This window comes from Fragaria vesca, linkage group LG2, assembly GCF_000184155.1.
Source record: "Fragaria vesca subsp. vesca linkage group LG2, FraVesHawaii_1.0, whole genome shotgun sequence".
NCBI lineage: Eukaryota > Viridiplantae > Streptophyta > Magnoliopsida > Rosales > Rosaceae > Fragaria > Fragaria vesca.
In genome coordinates, this window is record NC_020492.1 from 29,457,125 (window position 1) to 29,464,809 (window position 7,685).

The window sequence follows — 7,685 nt, forward strand, 5'->3', positions numbered from 1 at the left end:
CACAATTAAAACCTTAGTAACTAAATACTATAGGTTAACACAATACCCTTAACTAACCCTTAATTCAAGAGATGACAACTTTCCAAAGTCGTCGAACTTAGAGACCCACAAAGGCTGCCTCTAATCCTCCATTCCTAACTCAAACCTCCAACAAACCTAAAATCACACTTAACGTTCTAGCATGCCAACATTTCTTAAAAACTAGCCACACTACCACTCAACAAGCTCACAGCAGTAAGGACTACCTAACCACAGGAAACTAGGGCTGCAACTCAACCGGACGCGCCGCCACAGGCGGCGGCGAGTGGGCCTCACGCGCCACCCCAAACTTCCGAATTTGAGAAAACTCCCAACAGTAAAGTTGAAGCTTGAAGCAAGGGGAACAACTTTCATACCTGAGACTTCGACCAAAAATGGCCAGAACCGGCCGGAAACCGCCCCGAACAGTGACCAGAAAATCAAAGGCAAAATCTGCAAAACTGGCCTCAAAACCTTAAAAACTTGCTTCAATCCATGCCTAAACACTACCAGGAGGAAGAGGGGATCAAGACTCACCTAAACTTGGCCGAAAACGGCGTCGAAATCGCCGGTTTTCCGGCGGGACAACGGTAGCTCCGCCGCTTCGTGGCGGCTTCCAGGCGGCGGGACAGCCGGCGGAACTGCTCCAGAAATGGAGAGGGCTGCTGTGGGAGTCGAAAGGGACCGGTGGCGTCCGGTTTGGTGGCCGGATAAGGGAGAACTCGGCCGGAGAAAGTGAGAGTTCGGGAGAAGCTCGGGAGAGGAAGAGAGAGAAGAGAGAGAAGAGAGAAAAGAAAGAAAAGAAAGGGAAGAGAGAAAACAGAGACTGTACTTTTGTTTTTTTTTTAGGGTTCCCCAAAACATCCCACACACATTTTTCTACTTATACTCTTTTCAAACCCGGAAACAAACTTCCTCTGAACATAACTTCTTCATACGAGGTCCGTTTCAGGCGTGCCGCATGTCTACGAACTCGTATTGACAAACTCTACAACTTTCATGAAGGAAGTTTTCGAAGATAACTTACGGAAAATAAAGTCAACTTTTGGCCTATTAAAAGTCAAGGCAACTTTAAATAAACTCCCGAACTTCAACTTCGCATAAACCCAAGAATTTTCATGAATAATCCTTCATTAATTAAAGGGATAATACAAGGAAAAATGATATGAAAATCTAGGGTATTACATATATATATATATATATTTATGAGAAAAGTATGTATATAAATGCTAGCTACCCATATGTGCATGTCCCCCATAATGGCATAGCGATTAGCTGCCATTATGGTGTGATGTGAGCGTGAGACGCAATCGTAGTAGCCATATATGAATGTTTTAATTCATATAGGGGGTGGGCACGTATATACCCTCTGTCCACCTTAATGGCGCAGCAAATAACCGCCACCAATATGATGTGACGTGAGCGTTGGACGCCAGCGCAGTAGCCCTATATGAATTTCTTTAAATCCATAAATTTATATAGGGGGTATGGTTTAAATCCATACTTATTTTTAATAAAGCCTGAGAGGCTAAATATTTTTTTTTAAATTGAAGACTAGCGGGGCTAGTCACGTATTATCAGTATTTGTCAGTTTATGAGTTAAAAGCTTTGACACTTGTGGCAGGCATCAGCTTTTCTATGAAATTAAATCGGGAAAGCATAAATATGTTATTTGTTTATTTCTTTTAAATTTATTTTTGTCCACTCACTCTAACGTTTTCAAATGTTTTCTCCAGGGCCCTTTGTTTTAAAATGCCCTATCTGCAGAGTTCGGGTCGGTACTAGTAGGAGGCGAGGCATAGTTACCAACAGCACCACCATTTTTCACCAATAGGTTACATGTTTAACCTAGGGATGTGTTCGGTTTTGTTCAGTTCGGTTTTCAACTAAAACCGGAAACCAAACCGAATAAAAAATTCGGTTTGGTTTGATATGTTTTGAGACCTTGAACCAAAAACCAAACCAAACAGTGGTTCGGTTCAGTTTCGGTTTTTTTCGGTTTTTCTTCTTTTTTAAAATAATTTTTCTTAAAATTTGTATCCTTTTGGCTTAGTAAAAATTTATCGTACTTTAGGTCTTCTTTTTTTTCTTCCATTACTTGTTTTTATAAGCACATATGATATATCAACAAAATTTATGACAATGATTCTCCAAAAAAAACCAACAATCTATAAACCAAATAGATACTTTAAAAGTTTAATACTCAATAATTTCGAAAGTATTGGGAATTGACCACACTAGCACACCATGAAACCATAATTTTAAAACTTCTAAGTTCATCTTGTATAAAAAATATAGACTTCATAGTTTAAAGTCCATCCAAATAAATTCTAAATTTTAAAGTTTAAAAATCATAAATTTGAATAAAGAAGAGAAAAATAAATTAAATATTAGAGTCTATAATCTAAAGCTCGCAAGAATAAGATCTTCGATTTTAGAGGTAACATATCACTCTCTATACTTCGCATACATAACACCTAAAACATTTCTATATGTACATAAAACGAAAATAAAAGCTAAAATATTAGAAAAGACAAACATATAATTATATAGAACATAAAACCTAAAATCATATTCTTCAAATCAAATATTTAATAAGAAAATAAAGACAAAAAAACGACGTCGTTTTAGGGATTCGGTTTTTCGGTTCGGTTCGGTTTTTCAAGGGCCGAAACCAAAAACCAAACCAAACTAATTTGGTTCGGTTCGGTTTTTCTTAGTTCGGTTTGGTTTTTTTCGGTTTGGTTTTTTCCGGTTTCAGTTTGGTTTTCGGCTCGGTTTTTTCGGTTTTCGGTTTCAAAATTCCACCCCTAGTTTAACCTACCAATGTATTTTTCTTGCTTCCTCTAGTTTTAGCAGCTCTGATTACCTTGGGGGTATTGTATAATATTCGGTTATATGTTAAGACTCATGAATATATTTTAAAAATATTTGAAGGATGGCGTGTTATTTATCTTTTGGATGTTTAAGTGATGAATTTGGAAATGATTTAATGTTATTGCGGTGGATGTGTTTGTGGGGAGCGGATGGCTCTAGGAGTTGAGGATGGATGGTATATTATAGAAGTGTTTATCTGGATTTTTTTTAGGTTAGGGTTATCCATTTTCAATGAAGGTTATGCTGAATTTTGGGTAAATTTTCCTTAGAGGTGGACCCCGCAAGATTTACTTCGAGTTTTAGGATGAAATTCGGGATGGGTCCTGACACTAGTAGTGTTCCACACTAAGCACTCGACTCACCTATGGTGAGAACCGCTAATAATGGCTAGCTAGCAATGAAATAAAATCGATCAATGCCTCCCAGACTATAGTAGCGTCTTACGCTAAGCGCTCGACTCATCTATGGTGAAGACCGCTAATAAAGGCTAGCTAGCAATGAATAAGAGCGACCTTAGTATGGCGACTAAAATCATACGAAAACATCTAAATCCTTAAAGCTTTCCCAAGTTCGTGCAATTGCAGTTACGAGTACGGTTCCCAACGGTACATGGAACCGAGCTGCCATCCTTTTTCAGGTTCAGCTTCAGCGGAGCTCCGATGGAGGGCTTGAAAACCGCTGTCATGCTTCCTTGGGAACCGTCATCTAGCCTCGATCTCTGTCGTCGTCTAGCCGCCACGGCTTCTTGGCTCTCTAGAGAGAGATAGCGATTCAACCAACCAGGTCTTGCAATCTTCGGTTCTTTGTCGCACCCTAAAACCAGTGTCAGTGGTTTCCAAGCACTTAACACTGAATTTGAGGCGTGAGCGAGAAAAGTAAAAGAAAATAAAACAAACTCAAATACCTTCTAGAAATTGTCAAAAATATAACATTTGTAATAACAAAATCAATTACAAAGACTAAACAGGTCTTGTGATCTAGCTCACTAGAAACTTTTGTAACTCTTCTATACTCTCGTACACATCAGCTAAATGTCATAGTTAGAGTTCTTGAAAGACGTGTCATACCTCATACGCACTTGAACAACAATCTATAGGGGTGAGCTTACGTTTAGTAGGGCCAATCCTCTTAGTTTAATGTCACATCCCAACCCGTAAATTTTTACCTTATTTACTAGCTTGGTTATAATAAGAATTTTACCGTCTCCGTCAATAAGTTATAGTTTAATTGGTCTCTAGAGGGGTTTTGAGGGACGATTATTTCGGAGAATTATTTGTAGAAGAAAAAAATTTGACGACGGTAAAAATGGTAAATTTTAGCTAGTAAAAGGTAATTTTTATTAGGGTATTATTTTTAGAGGTGTTTTATTTTGGAGTAAATATGGGTATTTAGGTTTTGGACCGGTTGGGTGAGGCCCAAAAACCCATTTCTCCTCTCTCTCTCTTCTCCTCTCCCTCCCGACTTCTCTCCCGATTCTTCTCCCTTCGCCGGCGTTCTCTGCCACGGCCTGCCGCCGTCCGGCCGCCATCCGCCACCGCACCGGTCCCGTTCGGTCGGCCATCAACCCAGCCACCTCCCTGGACCGGTGACAGCCTCCCTAGCGCCGCCGTGAGAGAGAAATGACGCCTTGAACCTTCGGCTGTCCATAGCTCTCCTTCGCCGGAACTTCCTCCTCTGGCCACCAATCTGGGCAAGCCTTATATGGTTTTGAAGATCTCCAACCCAGTTGCCTTGCCCTAGAAGGACTCGGTCCAGTTTGCTTCAGGTAAGGAGAACCGGTGAGTGGAAGCTCTAGGGCTTTTTGTGTTGTTTTGCTCGATTGCCCTAGCTAGGCTTGGATTTTGTGTTTGTGCTAGTTAGAAAAGTTGTAGAGGGAGTGGAGAAGAATCTGCTGTTAAAATTTGGTGGGCATTCGAGGTCGCCGGAATCAGCCTCCGGTCGCCGCTGCCGGCGGAGCTGGCGCCGCCACCGCCGCCGATTGGGAGATTTTAATGTTTTTAAATTTGGAATATTAAGGGGAGTTTATTGAAGTGAATTATGGAATTTTTGGATGAGTTTTGGATAAGTTTGTGAATTTCCAAAGTTTGGTATTTTTAGCGGTTATTTAATGTAGATTCCGGCAGAAGGATTTAAGCCATTAATCTGTGGAATGTTGAATTAAGGCTGTCGGTGTGTTCATTGAAATTTGGGCCATTTTGGGGTTATGAAGGACGAAGTTGGGCAATGATGAGTGTGTGGGAGGCTCACGTTTAATTTTTGCCCATTTTGTTTAATTATTGGATTTTTAGTTGGGAAATTAATTATATGTTTGGATCAGGACGTGAGGAGACTCGAGTGGAAGAGGCCTCGGATCGACGTCAGGCTTAGGCCTAAAGTTGTGAGTGGACTTTTGTTGTTTTAAAATATATGCATGCGGTGATTCTACATTAAATGATTGATTTTATTGAATATCAATTTGTGGATTTGTCTATTTTCGCGAAGTCATTTTCAGAAGTAAATGTTCTCATTTTTAATGGCTATCATGTTATTTGGAAAGTTACCGAAAATGAGATTTTCGGTAGAGTCGTGTGCGTATTGCTTTTTATGATAATTGGCAATTTTCATTATTGTTGGAGAATAACCGAAATTGAGAATTTCGGTGAGTATGTATATATATCCATATTTGGATGATTATGAGAATAATATGTATATGAGGGAATGCTAGCTAGCTATACGTGCTTTTCTACCATACTGAGGTAAAAATTCCATTATGGTGCGACGTGAGCGTTAGACGCAATCGTCGTAGCCTTATATAAATATAATAATTTATATAGGGGATATGCGCGTATATGTTTATACACCGTCTTTTCCACCATAATGAGGTAAAATGTCATTATGGTGCGATGTGAGCGTTAAACGCAAGCGTCGTAGCCTTGTGTGAATTTTCTGTTTGTCTTTGTTGTTTTAAGAAAATTCATATAAGGGATATGACGAGTGTAATACATACATATTTTATTTTAGCCTGAAAGGCTGTATTTTATTGAGCTTTGGAGACTGGCCAGAGCTAGTCATGAAATTGCCAGTTTTTGTGTTGAGCATTTTTGAGCTGTCGCATGCAGCATATTTTCTATGGAAATGTAAATTGGGAAAGCATAAATATTTTCATTAAATTTATGTTTTTGTCCACTCACTCTAACGGTTTCAAATGTTTTCCCCTGGGCTCTTCGTTTTATAAATGCCCAGTTGCAGGTTAGCATAGTGAGGCCGAGCGTACATGACGAAGAGGCATAATCAATAGTATAGCTTCCGCTCATTTCTATTTATTTCTAGTTCCTCTCCTCTCAAGTAGAGTTGCTCTGAATATGTGGTTGTTGGTTATAGGATCATTTGTTAGATTAGTGAATCTATATTGGGAGATGTTGTGATTTGTGGGGAGCACGAAGGCTCCAGGAGTTAAGGTTGGAGTTGGAACTTTTAGAAGTGTTTGCAGGTGTTTTATTTAGGAAGGGTTGTCCATTTTTAAGGGAGGTTATTCCGAATTTTCGGTAAATTTTTCTTTGAGGTGGTCCCCGTAGGATTTACTTCGAGTTTTAAGTTGAAATTCGAGGTGGGTCCTGACAGTTAATCTTAACTATATGACTCAATCAAGTTATCTATTAGTAAACAATACTTTACGTAAATAACAACAATTCGATACATATATGCAAATGAACTCCCTCCACTCAATTAGTGGCTAATTAGTCAATACATCAAAAAAAATATGAGTCTACCCATATCGTATAGATATCTCGAATATATGACCTAACAACCAGTAATATCCAAATGCCAACACCTCTTTCATTAGTAGTCTTGTTATACTCGTGATCATCCAAACCCGAAACCCGATAAGATCTTTTTATCGACGTCCGCCGTTGAAGAGGCTTACTTTCCTCAAACTTATGCACGTATGGGCTAACATGGAATCATGGATACCCCATGAGGAAACTCAACTACAAAAAATGTATTATTTTCTCTCAATCTCATTCTCGTCTCTTCATAATCACCATTCTCACTATTCTCACAATTCCTCACTATGCATTATGCATGTCAATTAAATATCAATGCTCGTACAATAACATCCATTACATGCTTTTACGGAACATGATAACATCTATAATATAAATCACCGATTACATATGCTTTAATTGAAAATGATAACGATAAAGACTTAATCAATCAATGGCACATAATTCACCGATTTCCATAATAACGAAATTATTGTTTTAAAAAAAGGTTCCCCGAGAGGTCATACTTGTTATCCAAGTGTTAGTTTCGACGCTAACTACAATTAGTAACACAACGACTTGCTTTCTGAAATCTTTATTTTTCTACTTCTGGAATCCTGCAACTCGTATTCGATCCTCATACCAAATCCTTATTCCAAGAATGTCGACGAATCATTTCAAGTCAATGCCATCAAGTCCTTGAAATTGATAAGGACACCCAAATACGTCTCCACCAACTTGTCCGTACTTTTGAAGTCCATTATGCCATCGTGTCCCAATTCCACTCCAAACACCAACCCATTTTAAATAGAAGTTAATCACAATATCCGTAATTACTCTCTACACCCAAAACTCCGATTAAAGCTTGATCACCCTTCCCTCATCTCCTTTGCACCATTTCACACTTTCCTCCATAATGAATAACCAATTTCCATGTACTTCTTCTAACTTCCACAACTCTAACTAATGAAACAATCAATATATATATAGCCTAACTTTCAGTTCCAGTGGCTATATATATATATATATATATATATATATATATAC